Source organism: Nyctereutes procyonoides, unplaced genomic scaffold (assembly GCF_905146905.1).
Source record: "Nyctereutes procyonoides isolate TBG_1078 unplaced genomic scaffold, NYPRO_anot_genome, whole genome shotgun sequence".
Lineage (NCBI taxonomy): Eukaryota > Metazoa > Chordata > Mammalia > Carnivora > Canidae > Nyctereutes > Nyctereutes procyonoides.
In genome coordinates this window covers 19,829,750-19,849,393 of record NW_026575128.1, presented here as the reverse complement: position 1 = coordinate 19,849,393, position 19,644 = coordinate 19,829,750, and positions in this window count along the sequence as shown.

The window sequence follows — 19,644 nt, the reverse complement described above, 5'->3', positions numbered from 1 at the left end:
TAAGCACTGTAGCAATGGTTAGAATCCAGGTTTTCTTGTCATGAGAGCCTGAGATAAAGGCACACACGTAGGGTGTCTATTTGCAAAGTGGTGCCAGGCATCAGGACTGAAGGACAGAAGAGCGAAATAAAAATAAACAAGAATTAGCCAAAGGGTGAAGGACAAGAGTCAGTACACATGACTGGCTGATAAAGAGAGGACAAGACACTCAAAACAGGTGGTGCTAGCAGATAAGCAAGGATAGGTGGTCATAAACCTTGTTGCGGCAGGTTTGAATTTGGTGGGGTTGACTTTAGGCGGTGTCACAAAGGCAGGCAGGGCAGTAGAGACAGTTTTAACTTTGTTTAATAATCTCTGATTTGGGGGAGGGAGAATTTGCTCATAAAGGCCTACTTGCCAAGGCTGGCTTCATGGGCACGCAACCTGCGCCTTTGCACAGCGCCACACCTGGTTTACCATGTTCTGTTGGGCCATCTTAAAATGTTTACTATTTTATTCTTGAATTTGTGTTTCAGAGCAAAGTCTAATGGGCCTGTGGGGCCCAGGCATGAGCAGAGAAAGCAGGCAGCCATGCGTGCAAGCGGTTGTGGTGCACACACGCCTGGGCTCAGGTCCACGGGTACAGCTGCCAGCAGGCATGCACAGCAGTGCAGGGTGCAGGGCCTGAGGGGTGGCGGGGCTGGGAGCTGGGCCTAGATGGACAATGCAGCAGCAGCCACGGCCACAGGAGAGACAAGGGGCTTGGGTGGAAGGCGAGCTTGCTCATGTGTCCCCAGGGTGTGTCCCTACCATATCTGCACAAATATTAACTCTCCCTCTGGCTACACTGATGCCATACTCAGGCAGCAAACTTGGTCAGTAAGTTATTACAAAATAGAAGTGTATACATGGATATGGAAATAAAGCATATCGGCGAATTATTAGAATTATTCAAAGAATTTGGAAACTGCCATATACTGTAAAGCAAATATCTATAGGCTTAAAAATGGAAAGAATTTTAAAATGATCATGGTCCATGAAAAAGACCACTATTTTCATGTGAACCTTTGGCTGAACCCAATATTAACAAGGGAAACAATTTTTAAATTGTTTTGTTCTTATAATTGAAGATACACAATAGAATAAATGAATATTTAACAATATACAGACCTTAAGGTCTCTTTGTTTCTTGTCTGAACCCCTCCTCACATCACAGGAAATTCCAGAGGAAAAATTAAAATGCCCTTGTATAAATTTACATTTAAAACTAAATTCAGACCTACACAAAATGATTTGTATGAAGTATTTTTTTAGAAAAATTATTCCAAGAATCCTCAGTTCTAGATGTACTGAAATTTATATCAGAAATTTATCCCAGTGTTGTTACATTCTATAAAATACTTTTAACAGCTCCAGTAACGGTGCCATCAGCATTCTGCTGATTACAAATATCCTTCTCTTGGTTTCAAATGTATATCAAAAATTACTTGCAATCTTTCATCTGCCAATGGTGACTAACATCACTTTTAAATCCATTGATGAAAAAGTATGTTTTGGTGATCTAATAAATAAAATTTAGGATTGCAGAAAATTAAGCCACAAAATTATATGATCCATCGAGATGCCACATTAATAAAGTATAATTTTAGTATATAAGGACACCAAAAATATTTTTTGCAATTTATAAAACTCCTTATGCATCACTATTACCCCTATTAAGTTTTATACATAAAATATTTTTAAAGAAAGTTTTACATTTTAGTACCTTTAATGGCCCTTTTCTCTCCTTTTTGAAAAGGAGGACCCACATTTTCACTTGGCACTGGACCCTAAACATCATGTAGCTGGCCTCATTGTCATTTGAATCTGAACATTAATTTGAAACAAAAGGAGATCCTTTCACTTGGAAGAAAATGTAAAGTATGGCAGGTAAAAAGAAACCAGCATCCGGCAGTGGTCCTGGATCTCTCTCCAGCAGGAGAAGATAACTAACTGATAAGAGAGGGGAAAATCTTTTAATACACATCTTGTGAAGTCAAACTCAAGATCACCTTGAGGAAAAAAGTAAACCAGGGGTCTCCTGGGTGGCTTAGTCAGTTGAGCCTCTGACTCTGGGTTTCCACTCCTGTCACGATCTCAGGGTTATGAGAAGCCCTGTGTTGCGCTCCCCCTTGGTGGGGAGTCTGCTTAAGATTCTTTCCCTCTGGGGACACCTGGGTGGCTGGGGGGTTGAGCACCTGCCTTGGGCTCAGGATCTGGTCCTGGAATCCCAGGATCAAGTCACACACCGGGCTCCCCTTGAGGAACCTGCTTCTCTCTCTGCCTCTCTCTTGGTATCTCTCATGAATTAACAAATAAAATCTTTAAAAAAAAAAAAAAAAAGACTCTTTCCCTCTGCCTCCAGCCTGCACCCCCCACCATTCATGCAGGCACTCTAATAAATGTTTTTAAAAAATAAAATGGGTAGTTGAAGTCAAGAATGCACCTGGAAAAGTTGGTCAGTCCCTCCCTATAAAAACCTTGTTATATTGGCAAGACTAGGGTTAAAGGCTAAAACTTTAAAAAAAAAAAATTAAAAAACGAAATGGCCCACCAGAGAGCTACAGTGAATACAAGCCAAGTGGCAAAATACATATTACATATAATGAGGATGTTGACAAAAGAGCAGCCACTATCTCCCATCAAAAAGGGGCTCCTATGATCTAGGATCTAAGGATTCTTTAATGTGGCCAAAGATAGTAAAGAACTGGTGGCTGGCACAGAGAGACAGGATACAAACTGTTATTTTCCTCAAATATTAAAGTGCCAGCTGGTTGGCCACAGTCTTTGCTCCCTTGTTATGTCAACATGTAGAAAGCATGGTCAAAAAGCAAGCTGGGAGTTAGTTAGGGTTCTTGGTCTGCCCCTAATTATCTACACAACACGGCCAATTTAGCCTTTCTTTTTCCTACTGCGAAAACTGAAAGGATGGCACATAGTCTTCCCACTCATAGACTTTATAGAGACCACATATGTGAAAGTTCCTTGCAAAAATAAAAAGTAGTAGTCAGAGCCTTAAATTATACATCCCAGCACTTTGAAGAGCTGTTTCATGTCAAACAAGAACAGTTTCCCATGATGTTAGGAAGACTAATTTCCGCGGAGTGTTCATCAGTCAAAAGTACTATCTGGGGAAGTTTCCCCCAAAACCCATCTATCAAATGCTCAATAGCAAAAACACCAAGAATTCTGACTTGTCCCCCTCAAATCACCCCTAAACGGATCATGGTCATGATAAACAGCTAACAGCATAGAAGGAGCTGACCTCTGGGAAACAGCAGGAGTGAATGAAATCTGGATTAGAGTCCAAAATAAATACTGAATGGTTTAAAAATAGCTGCACGATTTCGTAAACACTAAAACACAAACACCCAAAACTCTTGAAGTTTTTGGGTATACTGTGATAAACAAGATTAAAATATCCTGGGATTTTAAAATCAGGCATGAGCTTTCCCCAAGTTCTAAGCCCTTAGCAAAGTGTCCTTCTAGAGAACCTATAGAATTAAAATGGAACTGTGGAAACTGTTTTTGGGTCACAGTTATATAACCTTGTATGTACTTCTATCCCTTCCAAGATTCAGTTTAATCATTTGTAAAATAGGGTAATAATTTCTATCCTGCCTGTCGAGTGGTGCTTTAAAAGGACCCAATGTGAAAAGGTCTTCAAAACTAGGAGTAGCTTTACAGTGAGACAGATTTTTCACAGTTCTATTTCAGTTTTCACTGTGGTCCTTCGTTCTTGAAGTTCGTCTGGAAAGAGCCAGAGGTGGTGAGCCAGAGGGGATCTAAAGAATTCTTTATTTAAAGCCACAATAAGTAATAAAAGAATAGAACACTCTTGTTTGAAATGAAGCAAAAAGAGGGAGGAGGGTTTAGATTGAGATTTTATTCACTTCTCTGTGCAGGAAGTCTGCTGATGGTCCATCTCTACAGAATCAAAAACATGGGATGCCTGGGTGGCTCAGGGTTGAGCATCTGCCTTTGGCCCAGGGTGTGAGCCTGGAGTCCTGGGATCAAGACCCACATCGGGCTCCCTGCAGGGAGCCTGCTTCTCCTCCTGCCTGTGTCTCTGCCTCTCTGTGTCTCTCGCGAATAAATAAATAAAATCTTAAAAAAAAAATAAAAAACAGATCAGAAAGGTGAGGATAGTTTGGCCAGCTTTCCCACCTGAGCCCCTCCATCTACAATGAATATGATCTACCAGTTTTTACCTCTATTCCCGTCTTCATTCTTTGATAAATGTTCTTAAAGTACTATGCAAATGCAGCTTGAAGCTAGAGATTCCAGGAATTGATGCCCTTTCTACAGAGAAATTATGGGGTTGCCTAAGAAACTCAAAGTTTGAGTGTTTTATTCGGGGCATGTGCTATGGTCTCCCTACCTCTCTGACTCTCCCTTTCCTTCCTCCACCAGGGTTGGAGATCATCCAAAAGGACAAGTTGGCCTGGGCCTCACTAAAGTCTGTAATGTAGCTTTAGATATTATCTCCATGTGAGCTTATACTTATTTTAAAAAAATTTTTTATTGGAGTTCAATTTGCCAACATTTAGCATAACACCCAGTGCTTATCCCGCCAAGTGCCCCCCTCAGTGCCCATCACCCAGTCACCCCCATGTGAGCTTATACTTAGAGTCATCTTTGGAAGTTAGGGGTTATGTTAGAAGAAACAATTTGTTAAATGTAAACCTTTAAAATAAACATGATTTTTTGAGGATTTTTAAAGATAGTGGGTGTTTCAAGAAACACAACTAGCTTAGACAGTTTCAACCTCCAAAAGGTCCTGAATATGATAGAGCTCTCTGGCTTTAAGTCATTTGACCTTGAATATATTTCTATACTTTGGAGACCTGATTAAATCATTTGTAAAATGGGATGATAATTCCTACCTTGCCTATTTCATGATGCCATTAAAAGGACCAAATATGGGAATGCTTTGAAAATTGTGAGTGCTTTATAATGAGGTCAAAGTCAAAACATGTGGCATAGGGTCTAGTGCCTCCACTGGCCAGCTGTGTGATTGTCCAAGTCACTAACCCATATTGTGAAAACAAGGGCATGACCAGGTAGGTTGTAAACCTGCCAGCTATCAAATTCTATGATGTTAAAAAAAAAAAAAATACAGAATTACCACCACCCCTTCCTTTTCACCTTTGGTAGCTGCTGCTAGGCTTATAACAAAAGGTGCTAACATAAATTGGCCTTTTGATTGTTAATGTTATTGTAGGGAATTAAGAGCTTTCCATTAACAAATGTCAGGAAACTGAACAGAGGATGGAGCTGGAAGGATAATAGCAAGTTTATCAAGAAAATGCATATTTGCAAGTCAGAGGTTAGGCAAATTAAGAGATTCTTTATGCTTCTAGCCTCTGTGGATTGCAGGTGACTTATCTTAACACTCCTCAGAACTAGTCAACTGTAGCCAGTCTCTATTACTGTATGTGATTCAAAGCATCCAGCACAAAGGAAATGAAAGCTGAAAGAATAGGGGAAGAAGGTCAAACAGTGAATTTGATCTATACATGCTTTGTGAATAAGCAGCAAAGAAAAAAAGCAATCCCTGCTTTGAGTTTGATAATGACCAGAAAAAGAGCAAGAGATGAGAGTATTTATAAAAATGGATTTCTAAAATTCTCATCTTCATCAAAACCTCGTAAGTAAATAATTCCACCAGTTTTCCCTCAAAGAAATACGAATGCAGTTTTTCTGAGTTCTCCTCTCCTTCCACACCCTACACCCCATCCTTCAATGCTTTTTTCTACCTCAAAAATTACTCTTAACACCGTTCCATGATCTCTTCCATAGCCATGGACTAGTCTTAATTCTGTACTGATAGATGCTATTAAATAATATATACTAGCTGTGCAGAGCATACAAAGAACAGTATTCCAGGCAATGCTGTTAACTACAGAACTGCTCAATCTTGTGATCATTCTTACAACCAATGTCCAATGACTAATCATGAGTAATGTCCAATCAATGGCCAGTGATTTTACCCCTAAATTAAAAAAAAAAAATCAAGGTTGCGCCATATGCTATCATTCTAATCAAGGCTGGATCCCAAGAAGACTCACTGGAGGACACTTGCCCCTATAAATCTACCCTCATCCATACGTGAAACATTGGAGGCCAATGTGGCTGAGTCCCAAGCACATGCATGTTTTGTTTGAATGACACAGTATTTTAAATTGCTTGAGCAGACATTAAGAAGTATATACACACTTAAAAGACCTGATTTTGGCTTCTCTTTAAAAAAAAAGATGTGGCAACAGTGGACACCCTATATTCCCTGTTTCCCCTCTCTCTCTCTCTCTCTCCCCCTCCCATTCGCTTCAAAAACACCAGCCGATTTCATTTGTTTAGATTTCCTGCCTGGCCCCATTGGGACAGGAGTTTTCTACCCCACATCACAAGACACTGGTAGTGTCTTTGTTTGGATTTCCTTTATTTATATTACGTTTTAAAAGGTTTTCCTGCTTCTGAGTTTTTGTCTTAAGTCAATACAGTAGGACCACCTCAGTAGTAAAAGGCTCGAAAGATAGTCTCTAAACATGTATGGTGATATAAGTAGAGAAGTTAGAGAATGAAGGCTTTAGAAGAATTGTGGATAGAAGAAATATACAGGTTAAGAAAAAAGGAAATTTCATCAACACACTCAGAAATTGGGGCACCTGGTGGCTCAGTTAGTTAAGCGTTTGCCTTCTGGTCTCTGGGTCCTGGGATGGAGCCCCACATCAGGCTCCTTGCTCAGCGGGTAGTCTGCTTCTGCTTCTTCTCTCCCCCACCCCTTCCCCTGTCTTGTGCACTCTCTCGGTCTCTAGTAAATAAATACAACCTTAAAAAATATATATATCCTCAGAAATCCAAAACTTGTTAAAATGAATCTGTGGTTTAAGACAACCTGAATCTCATCAAGCTTCTAACTTTGAGGAACTACAGTTATGGTGATCCCTCAAAATACTCACTTAAAAAATTGTGTGCTCACAGAACCGACTGTTACATACCATAAACCAGTTAATGCCAAGGACAGAGCAACCACAAAGGAGTTCTGGCTTGGGGATCAAGAGCTCCTAAACTTGGAAATTCCTTAGAAGCTTTAAAAATTTACTGAGGTCTTAATCCATTCCAAGAGTTTAGGATTTCATTGATGTGCAGTGTGGCCTGGACATTGGGATATTTAAAAGCTCCCCAGGTGCTTCTAAAATGGTGTCACATTTTAGAAGCGCTGCTGTAGACATTACTTCAGCTATAATTAAATCTTAGAGCTATTGCTTCTTAAAGCTGATGATAGTTCTTGAGAGTAAAGCGAATCACCTGCTTGTCCCCATAGCTGGAGGGAGATCTGCATGTAACTCCTCCAAATGTGTACACTGTCCTTAAATGAAGGCTTTGAGAGAAGAGGAGGCCATAGGGAAAATCTTATCACAAAGGAAGATGTTAAAAAAAAAAAAAAAAAACAAAGGAAGATGTGATCGGACCCATCAAGGGAACCTCTACACAGTTCTACTTGAACTTGAACCAGTTAATGCCTGGACTGAGCCTTGATATCCTCATTGATAAGATAGAAACAAAAATCCCTCCCTTTGAAAGTTGGTCTAAAGATTAAACAAGATAATGTGTATGAAGCAATATATGAAACAATTACTTCTCAATAAGCGGTAACTTTCTTAAGATTTCATTTTTAAGTAATCTCTACCCCATTATGTGGTTCAAACTCACGACCCTGAGAGCAAGAGTCACGTGCTCTACAGGTGAGCCAACCAGGCTCCCCAATAAGCGGTGACTTTTTGTTAAATCCAATATTCAGTGATTATAGTTTTTCCCCAAAGACATAATAAAGAATTCTAATATTAATCTCTCCCTTCCTTATGGCAATCCAACTTCAAATGCTTTATTTTTTTGTTCTGTAATTGTCTGATGAATGTGGTCTTGCCGGATAGAAAAATTATTTGAGATAAAGGGAAATTAGACCATTTATCAGCCATGAGAAGACCTGCTTGCTTCTCGCACAATAGAACATGGTTGAGAGAGACTGGAGCCTCAAAATGTTAGAAGAAACTGGCCCTGAAATTTAAAGTGAGATTAAAAAAAAAAAAAAAAAAACCAATGGGTCAGCATTCAGGAAGGGAGCTGTGGAATAGCAGTTTCCTCTTTAGAGGTAGGATAACCCATATTGTATTACTTTTCCATCGCAGCTGTAACAAATTACCACTAACTTAACACAAATTTATTACCTTACAGTTCTGCAGGTTATGAAAGATAAAGGAGTATGCGTCCCCAAAACGAGCCGGTTTGGCATACTGGTCATTTTGAGCTGTGAGCACTTGAAGAAGAGCAGATGTAGGGAGGGACTTTCTCTGAGCTCCCCCCATCTCCCCTTCCTCCGAAAGGAATGCGATTGTTAGGAATCCCCTTCCCTGGGGTTTCATTAACCAGGGAAGACGGACTCCTCGCTGCAGAGGAGATGGGGGTCACCCCCACACCCAGACAGACTTTGTCACAACCATCATACCTTCCAGCTCTTCTTCTGGGGGCCCACTTGTCTCTCGCAAAAATCACTTACTGTCCCCTAAGTGGTATACGTTTGCCCTTCCTTTCCCTGTTCAGGTGGTAGTTAGCCCCAAATCAAAGCTACGTCTTCGAGTTGTTCATCTTCCCTGGGCATCTCCCTGTGTCCATGAGGTATTCCTGGTAACAAGCTTCTGGGTTCTGCCTCTCTCGTTCACGTGTCTTTGAGTACAAGGGGGCTCAGCCGTGAACTCAGAGAAGTGGAGGGAATGTTCATTTTCCTCCCTGTGGTTAGAAGAACGACGTGGATGCACGGGGCTGGGAGCAAGGTGCTGGCAGGGCCCATGGCTCCTTGGGGCCCAAGGCGACAACCTTCACCGTGCCTCTTCCAGCTTCTAGAGTCCACCTTCCTCCCGGCACCCTTCCCCACCTTCAAAGTCACCAACTGGACCAGAGTCCTTCCGACGACCAGCTCTCTGGTTCTCAGACCAACTGTCGCTCTCCCACCTCCTTCCTCCACTTTTAAAGACCCTTCTGATTCACTGGGCCCACCTGGGTAAACCAGGGTCCCTCCCACCTTAAGGTCAGCTGGCTGGTAATTTGCTCTGACGGCCCCTGATTCCCTTTGCCCCGGGGACATCATGTATTCACAAAGCAACAACTTATGGAAAGAGAAATCTAACCAGACCACCCAATTATGTTGCCATCCGTGATCATTTTACTTCTCAGCTCAGTCAACACTATTACCCCAAATCCAGGGATGAGAATGTGGACGTCTTCCGGGGTTATTCAATGATCACATCTTAAACCCACCCCATGGTAAGTTTAAACCAATAGCGCTCGACACAAGACAGATGAAGATAGTCATTGGCCAAGTCGGCTGTCCGCAGGCCATGACACCCCCTCCTCTAACCTGATCCACAGCAGACACTGCTAAGGGATGAGGCGTCATCATTACCTGGGGATCCTTCTCCAGGGGGTCCCTCCGCCACCATCCATCAGAGCTGGAAAGCATACTGAAATCTCTTTTCCATCCTAAATTTGGTGGCAAGACACTTGCTCTCAGGGTCTTTCTTGGCATAAGGTGATGGCCCCATGTTTTTAAATTGGCAGACAAATGAATCCCAGCTGAGTTAAATAGATTACAAGAAGATCGTAAAATAAGCCAACTAATTAATTCAAACCTTCACAGAATCTGTGAGTAATCCATGATCATGGTAGAGAGTTTAGGGAAAACAAAAAGAAAATCATCCATAATTCTACGTCCCAGAAATAAATTTTGGTGCCCACTCTCTCCAATGTGTTCATATTCATTCATTCATTCAATGCATTTTTAGTGAGCCTCCCTGGTAGGCATGATTCCAGGCTTTGAGGGTACAGTATGAGGAAAAACAATCAGAGAAAATCTATGCCCTCAATGAGCTCGGTTAGGTACCAAGAAAAAAAAAAAACCCGAAAAACAAAACAAAACAAACGAAAATGATACTCTATTTTTCATATTGTTTGTAGTTGGTTTTTTCTATTTGCTAGTTATTAAAAAAAAATACCCCTCTAATTTTGTCAGGCTTCTGTAGTTTTCCCAATAGGCTTGACTGCACTCAGAGATAAGATGATCACAGATCGCTACACGATTGGGAGACCAGTTTGACTTCTCTGTCCGTAGTCTGATGCTATGTCATCAGGAAACTTCCCAGGTGGAGGGAATGCCGTGAATTCTTATTCCTCCAAAGACCACTGAGGGAATTGAAGAGAACCTCATTTTATCTTGTTCTACTTATCTGTTGTTGCACAATGTGTACCCTTAGAGCTTAGTCTCTTAAAACAGCAACGTTTTATTGTTATTGACACAAGTCTGAAGGTTTCCTTGGCTCAGGGGGTAATTCTCTCTTGGAGTATTTTTTCTCATGCAGTCTGACAGTTTTTGGTACTGAAGTTATCTTGAAGGGTTTTTTTTTTTTAGGGTTTTATTCATTTATTTATTTGAGGGAAAGAGAGTGAGTGAGAGAGAGTAATAATGAAGGGAGAGGGAGAAGCAGACTCCCCGCTGAGCAGGGAGCCTAATGCAGGGCTGGATCCCAGGGTCCTGGGATCACGGTCTGAGCCCAAGGCAGACACTTAAATGACTGAGTCCACCCAGGCGCCCCATCTTGAAGGTTTCTTTATTCATATAGTCCATGGATTTTGGCCATTGGCAGGAATGTCAGCCAAAGTTGTGGTCTGAACACCCACGTACAGCCTCAGTCCGTGGTCTGGGCTTCTTCACACACGGTGGTTGGGTTTCAAGGTCAAGTGACCCAAAAGTGCAAGGTAGGAGCTGTCTTGCTGTTTATGCCTAAGCTTTGGAAACCACATAGGGCCATTTCTACCACAGTCACAAGCCCATCAGATTCAAGGGGAGGAAAGAGAGGCCACATCTTAGTAGGACTAGTATCAACATCATGTGGTAGGAGTTGGTGTATTGTGGTGACCATCTTTTGAAAACATAATCAGCCGCATACCTCAACCTCCTCACACCTTTAATCTGCATGCTTAAAATCAGGGCCAGCAAACGTCCTGAGCCACTGTAAGCTTAAGAGGAACGTTCTAGCATTATCCAGACTCGCTAAAAAAACATATCTCAAAGACTCGTTTTAGTAAGAACTGATCATTGAGTAACAAACTATCCTAATTCCTCCATGTTTATCGCATGGATTCACATTTGAAAGCAATAGTTGGTGATTAAAAACAAAACACTTGATCAGATATTTTTCCTCTTTAATTTGCAAAACTTGCTTTGAAGGTGTGACCCACAGAGAAACAATCTTTCCTATGTATGAAGCATAGGAAGAACTACTAAGTACTTTTGGCACCCAAAGCTATTATAATGATAATGTAAGTTAAAGGGCGCTTAAGTGTCAGATTCAAAAGGCTATTAAACGAGCTCCAGACATCTGCAGGATCTCTATGTTCATCACTGGGAAGGTCTAACCACATTAATTCACATCAGGTTACTCTTGGCAAAAATTCCAGATGAGAATTTAGAGAAACTTTAAAATACATGCTTGCTGAAACAAATCAACATTTTATCATTTTATTTCAACACTTGATGAGCACCTGTGACGTATCTGGTACAAACAAATGCTCGGGACTCTGGTGTCCTAGCTATTAAGGATCTACATTAGAATATGCATATTCAGGGGATGAGTACTATTTAAATGGTTGACACTTTATCACTGTAATAGCAAAAGTGGAATCCTCTTCTAATAAATAGCATTGTCAAGAGTCCACAGTGTGGACGTATAAATATTCACAGCATGGGATCCCTGGGTGGCGCAGCGGTTTGGCGCCTGCCTTTGGCCCAGGGCGCGATCCTGGAGACCCGGGATCGAATCCCACGTCGCGCTCCCGGTGCATGGAGCCTGCTTCTCCCTCTGCCTGTGTCTCTGCCTCTCTCTCTCTCTCTGTGTGTGACTATCATAAATAAATTTTTAAAAAAATTCACAGCAGAACACATGCAACATCAGTGGGCTATTGCTCTGATCACAGCACACTCTTCCTATTGTACAGCAAATACTTTTTTATGTCTCTCTCTAAAAAAAAGTTACCTTATAGTTTCATAATTGTTTCCTGTCGAGGGGAGAGTCAAGCTGGATGGTGGCTGAAAGGCACACATTTCTTTCGTCCTGATGTCAAAGAAGCATTCACTTCTTCCCACATTGTATAAATTCTCAAATCCTTGCTCCACACTTAACATAAAGAAGTAAACGTTTCCCCCTCTCTGAGCTCAGTGTTTCATGTTAACTCACCACACAGTGAATGTTAATTGTTTTAGACCTGTTTTCTTTTATTTTTTTAGATTTTATTTATCTATGTGACAGAGAGCGAGCGAGCACAAGCAGGTGGAGCAGCAGAGGGAGAGGGAGAAGCAGCCTCTCCGCTGAGCAGAGAGCCTGACTGGGACCCGATCCCAGCACCCTGGGATCATGACCTGAGCTGAAGGCAGATGCCTAACCGACTGAGCCAACCTGCTGCCCCTTCAGACTTGTTTTCTAACCATGACTTCATTACAACAAGTCACTGTTTTGACATTTTTTGTATTCCCTAGAGCTCATTATAATGCGAGTCAACACCCACAATTTCCAACAACATCATGTATTAATTAATTGATAAAATCAGCCTAAGAAATCGGAGATTCCTCTGCATGAACCTAATGGGTCATTTCACCTACAGAGGGCGGAGGAGAAGGAACAGATGCGAGAAGAGGATCAGAGTTTAGCAAAGGAAAGTGCTGTTTTGCTTTCCGTTTATTCTTTGTTTCTGAGGCTTGGTCTGGCTTTGGTCTGCTCTTGCTGGAGAAAAGGAATGCGTCCCCTCATTTCCGAAGCCTGCTCACCAGCCTCCTCCCGACAAGAAAGATGGCCCGGGTAAAACCATATTTTCCTGGAATCTCAACCTTTTCTCCCCACTACTAAGGATAGTTCAGGGAACTTGTACCATCCAAGTCTTTTCCAGAAAATTGTTTTCTTTGTTGAATCATATATAATACTTAAACAGGGAGAGGAAATGATGGAAACTTTTCTTTCTGGTCGTGGAATGGATTCAGTGCTTGCATGACTCCAGTGAGGGGGATTGGAATCACTTGTGGACTTTTTAGGGCCTTTCCCGGATATTCACTTCTTGGTCATTGATAAGTGACAACTTAAAATAATCTAGAAATAGGAGACCTGGGTGGCTCTATGCTTGAGCATCTCAGATAGATTTTCATATATAGAGAGATATTAGCCTTCAGAGAGCTTACATCTAGCTGGGAGACAGACAACAACCAATCCCAAATATGCATGCATTTACCCAACAAAATTGCAGACAGTACACAAGGTGGTAGGGACACAGCAGAGCACCAGAGGCCCCCACCCCACCTCTCGGGAGAGTGGTCACAGAGACAGGCTCGATCCAATGTAGCGCACATAGGAGTTGAACGCTGTATAATTTAGAACTTTTTCAGTTCCAAGTGGCCAAGATGCCAACTCACAGTGCCATAAAAAAAAATAATAGAAAAAATAAAAAAGAAGAAGAAGGTGTTTGGTGTTTATTGGTTCAGGTAGTTAAAAAGCTGAGGGTTAGTTGAGGCAGGGGCTGCTGCAGGGGCTCCAGGTGTTTTCTAGGTCGCACGTCTCCTTCCTTCAGCCAGTTCACCTATATTTCAGTTCCATTCCTGTGTTCAAATCCAGTAGTAACAGAACTGTTTCTCTTCAGCAGGCAGACATCCTGGGCGGGACTGTCACCGGCTCAGAGAGGACTCCCCGTGCAGCCTGCAACTGTCCTGGCCGGGGCTCGTGCTGCCCTAACGGGCAGGCCTGCGTCCCACGCTCACCTGGAGGAGCCTGTGGGCTGAGAGCAGGGAAGAGAGTCGGTGCTCAGAAGATGCGAGGGTTGCCTTGCCAAACGGAGGGGCACAGACAGTGGCAGCCAGACACACGAGGCACTGCACACTGGGGCGGCCCGTGTGGCCCCCCCCTCTACGACCCAAGTTCCACTAACAGCAATTTCTATCCTTAACAGTGCCTCTCAGTGATGGTCAAAGGGATTCAACTCCCGGCCACAGACACACACCTTGATATGCTGGTGTCCTTCTCCTGTCCCTCCCAGTATCCCACCTGTCCCATGTCATCCCTGGGCCTGGCTGCCAGCCAGTGCTCACCAAAGTCCTCCCACACCCTCCACCTCCCTGCTGTCCTCCCTCATTTCCTGTGCCTGCTCCCTTTGCCCAAGTTCGCTTCTACATGACCTCTGCTTCCTCTCTTCTCCATCCCGGCTCCTCTAGGCTTACCTGTTTTTCAAGTGTTCCCTCCACTGATTACCACCCACCCGCACAATAAAGTTCAGGAACTTCCTTAAAAGGTCGAGGAGCAGGGGGGTGGCTGGGAGGCACCGAGTGGCAACCAGAGATTGGACTGTTTTAATCCGAGGGGGTGAAAAATACAGATGTTATTTTTTTCTTCCCTCTCTACCATCCCAATAATCCTACCCCGCTGTCTGTGATTTCAAATGTGGTAAGAATCTGGGACGGGGGTTAGGCGAGCAGTGGAGCGCTTTTGAATTAAAATCTAAAGGGTGAACAGGAATGAATGAAGTGAGTGGGTCTGGAGGATGAAGAAGTGCTGGGAAGGAGGCAGCCCCTGGCCCGAAGAGCAGCAGGTGCCATCAGAGCAGGGAGCAGACTCCAGCGCCCAACCACAGGGTTGGCTCAGAAGGCCTGAGAGGTTCCTGGGGAACAAAAGAAAGTCCTTGAATAGCATTCCTAAGCCCCAGCCCCGTGAGCAAGAAATCCCTTCGGAGCCTCCACGCCTGGGCTGTTACCCTCCAGCAACCTGAGTTACCTAAATCTCCACGAAGCAAGAAATGCCAAGTGCCTTCAGCTCGTGTCTCTTGGCTGAACCTGTTGGACGCCTCTCTGTGCCGAAGCTCAAATAGGATTCACTGCCAAGATCATTTTGCTGTTACAACCACGATTAGTTCAACTTTCTAATCTTTCACTGCACAACTTTTTGAGAGAAACCTAATGCCGATAGGAGATAAAGCTTATTTATTTGCCTAAGACTATAGGCAAAAAAAAAAAAAAAATCTTGTTTACATGTCCAAGTATTTACTGATACGGTTGGTTTTAAATCCATCATCTTGCAGTTTGTTTTTTCTTTGCCCCATCTGTTATTTGTTCTCTCTTTTTAATATCTTTTTGCTCTCTTCTGGGTTGAATATTTTTGTAATTGCATTTTATTTCCTTGGGTGGCTCGTTAGCTGTAACTATTTTATTTTGTTTTAGTGGCTGCTTTAGGGTTTATAGTGTACATCCTTAATCTATTACAGTCAACTTCCAGGGATAATATACCACTTCACATAGAGTATGAAAACCTCACAATGGGGCACTCCATTTTCCTACCTCCAGGTCATTGTGCTATTATTGTCATACATCTGACATTTGATTTCTACATTATAAACCCTACAGTGCATTGTGCATGTTGCATTTTTTTCTGTTAAACATTGATCTTTAAAGCAGATTTTTTTTTTAAAGATTGTATTTATTTATTCATGAGACACACAGAGAGAGAGGCAGAGACACAGGCAGAGGGAGAAGCAGGCTCCATGTAGGGAGCCCGAAACAGAACTCGATCCCAGGACCCCAGGATCACACCCTGGGCTGCAGACAGATGCTTAACCGCTGAGCCACTCAGGTGTCCCTTAAGCAGATTTTTTTAAAAAGGCCAAGTAGTGGGTGGTTGGTTTTATATTTGGTTATCTGTGTTCTATTTCCAGTGTTCCCTATCTTTCAGTACCTCTAGATTTCTTTCTAATATCATTTTCCTTCTGCCTGAAGGACTGCTTTTAAAAATTGATGTTGGTTCAGTCTGTTGGTATGATGAATTCTTTTAGCTTGTGTATGCCTGAAAGAAACTTTATTTAACCTTCATTTTCGAAAGGCATTTTGCGGTATTGCCCCACTGTCCTGTGGCTCACATGGTTTCCCACAAGACATCTGCTGTCATTCTGATCCTTGTGTCCACTGCCCCCAAACCTCCTCCACATATTCTGTGGCATTTTTCCCCAACAGCTTCTCATATCATTATCCTGGTTTTAAGCAATTTGATTATGATATGCCTTGGTATTGTTTTCAAATTTCTTGTTCTTAGAGTCTACTGAATTTCTTGGATTTGTAGACTTATGATCTTCATGAAATTTGGAAAATGTCTGGTCATTATTTTTCAAATATCCTCACTGTCCCTCTCCTTCAGGAACTCTAAGCACGTGTATCAAGTCATGTGACATTGACCCACGGTTCGCTAATGCTCTACTCATTTTGTTTTTCAATCTTTTTTTTTTTTTCCTGAGTTTCATTTTGGATCATTTCCATTGCTGTCTTTATATAATTTTTTATTCTGTTGAGTCTAATACATTGCAGTTTTCATCTTAGACAGTGCATCTTTAATTTCTCAAAGTTCACTTTGGGCCTTTTTACTGTTTTCCATGTCTCTACAGGCTCAAGCATTTCTCTACCTTATCATATGAACCTATGGCATTCAGTTATAACTGTTTTCATGTCCTTATTTACTGATTTTACTGTCTGTCACTTCTAGATCTTCCTCTTCTTCTTCTTCTTCTTCGTTTTCTTCTTCTCCTTTTTTTTTCTTTAGAGTGAGGGGTTAGGGAGAGAGAGAATCTTAAGCAGCTTCCATCCCTAGTGCGGAACTGCCATGAGGCTCGATCTCACAACCCTGAGATCATGACCTGAGTTGAAATCAAGAGTTGGACACTTAACCAGCTGAGCCGCCCCGTTGCCCCGGGACCTGTTTCTATTTTTTTCTCTTTATTATGGATTGTTATAGATGCCAGTCCTTGCTAAGTTCTACTATCAATATTCTAGGATGTTGTTCTGGGACATAGTTATGTTATTTGGAAGTAGTTGGATCTTTTCAAGACTTTTAAGTTTTATTAGTCAGGACCAGAGCAGCCTTACTCGAGAGACAACTTTGCCCTCTGAGTACTACCAGCACTCGGTGAATTAGAAGGTTCTTCCTCTGGATGGTGGGAACACGACCTACCCCAGTCCTCTGTGAGCTGTTGGCATTGTTTTCTCTGCTCCATTTGGGCAGATCTTTCCCTCAGGTGGCTTCCGCACGCTCAAGCTCTAATCAGCAATCAGCATAGGACTTGAGGGGAACCCTCTGCAGCTCTCTGGATCTTCTTTCTGTGACTTCAACCTAGAAATTCTCTTTAGGTGCTAAGCTGGAGCAGTGGTAGGGGTTATTTCATTTGTTTTCCATTTCTCAAGGACGACTGTCCTGAGCTGCCTGATGTCCCACATCTGAGAACCATTGTTTCATGTATATTTTCATGTATATTTTGTCCAGTTTTTCAGTTGTTTCAGATAGGATAAATTTAGTCCCTGTTGCCCCTTCTGAGCTGAAAGCAAATATCTTAAACTGTGTTAAACTGATAGTTCTCAAACTTCACTGTGCATCAGAATCAACTGGAAGGCTCACTAAAACACAGATTCCTAGACCTCCCCCAGAGTTTCTAAGTAAGTAGGTGTGGGACCTGAAAAGCAGTATTTTAAACAAGTTCTCAGATGATGTTGCAGCTTCTGGTCTAGGACCACACTTTGAGAACTACTGTGTTAAAGGAATTCAACTAAGAACATATCAGGTGATCTTCATCTATGAATCAGTAACACAGTGTGAACCATATTAATAATCAAGGCAAAGCTTGTCAGAGAACAACAAGCATAAGTAAATATATTATTTGAAGGTATTTGGGGACATATATATCAAGAACTAAAGAAAAGCTGTTCATTTCCTCTTATCTGATAAATCCAGGAAATAAACTCCGTAGAAACGATATGGATCAATCTTTCCCAAATAATATTCCTTAGAACATCAGTAACCTGTGAGTTGTTCATAGGTTCTTTGTGAAAGGTCTTTATGGTTAAATAGGGTTAGGAACCTGTAATATGCTAATATATTTTATAAGTTTTCCAAAAGAAAGAATATGAAAGGTTTCCCAAACTTATTTGACCACAAAACCGTTTTACTTGGCAAAACTTTCTAATGTTCCTTGGAAGCCAGTCTCAGAAATACCGGAGCAGACCCTTGGCATTAGCAGGCCTACCATTTTCAGAGCCAGCCGGTTGTCAGGAGACATTCCATCGCCGAAACAGCCTGGGATTCTGATGGAGCTGGACGGAGCCTGGGGAGTGGGTGCCCTGGCTAACGAATGAGCTCAGCCCACTGCCCACAACACACTCCTAGCATGGCTTCCTAGTCTGCTGCTCTTCACACAGTGGCTTTTACAATCATAAAAATCTGTTGGCCTTGTGAAAGTGGCCCTGAGGGAAATGCCTGCTGGTGGTTTTGTGATGGAAAGAAATTATTAAAAGGAAAAGGAGGTGGAGATGGAGGTGATATTAGAAAGGGGGGGTCTTAGCAAGAAAAGAGATACATTCCAAAGGTGGTCTCCTAAATTTGGCAGGGACATGGATCTATATGCAAATGAGCTCATTCTGCAGCCTACATGGAAACCATAAAAAGTGATTCATGAACTGTTTTAATGAGACACAAAACTTAGCAAGATAAAACATTACACATGTTAATTGCTGACAGAAATGCAATTCAAGAGAAAGCCAGAGGCCTGGGCGGGTGTTTCGGTGAAGCCACCCGAGGTGAAGACACTTATACAGTAAATAAAATTTATTTCTAGAATTTAAAGAGAAGCTTCTCTTGGTATATTATGATGCAAGAAGGGAAGGGTGGTCTTAGCCGACCACATTCCATGGAAATGAAATATATTTCACCTTAAGCTAAAGATATCACAGAAGAAAATATCTGGGTAATAAGCCTCATGTCTCAAGATATGCAGAAAGCTGTAGAGGAAAAAAGTGCTGCTAATCACCATGATACTCCTATAAAACCTCAACTCACCTTCTCCTTTTATGCCATTCACACCCAGCTTAGGCACAGTCTCCTGTGACTCGGCCAGTGTCACCCAGGATCTCCTACGGGCCAGGCCGTCTGATGCTTACAGGGAGTTTGACTGTAAAGAAGGCAGTGCCCTGCCCGCCAGGGGCTCTCAGCATCACCTGTTCTCCCAGGGGCGGAGGCCTGGTCAACTGTTGCAGACTGACCTTCCGCAGCATCTCCTACTAAACTGCGTTTGATCTGTCTTGCTCATCTTCATGTTGTACAGGATACATACTTCTTGATTAAATGAATATTCCTTAGAATAAAGTTTGAAAACAATCTAGCGTACCTCGTTTATCACGCTTTGTAGCGCTTGTGGCTTTTACAAGTTGAGGTTCTGTGGCAACCCTGCTTTCAGCAGCCGTATCAGCACCGTGTTTCCTGCAGCATTTGCTCTCTTCGTGTCTCTACGCCACATTTTGGTGATTTTGCAATATTTCAAACTATTTTTCTCACTCACTGAAAGCCCAGATGATGGTTACCACTTCTTAGCAATAGACTATTTTTAAATTAAGGTACTAGCAATTTTTTAGACAGAAAACCCAAGGATTAAATATTGTCAAGGAGGAAAACAAATAAAATAGAATTACAGAAATCGTATTCGTTACCTAAAGTAAGGAAGTTACTTGATTTT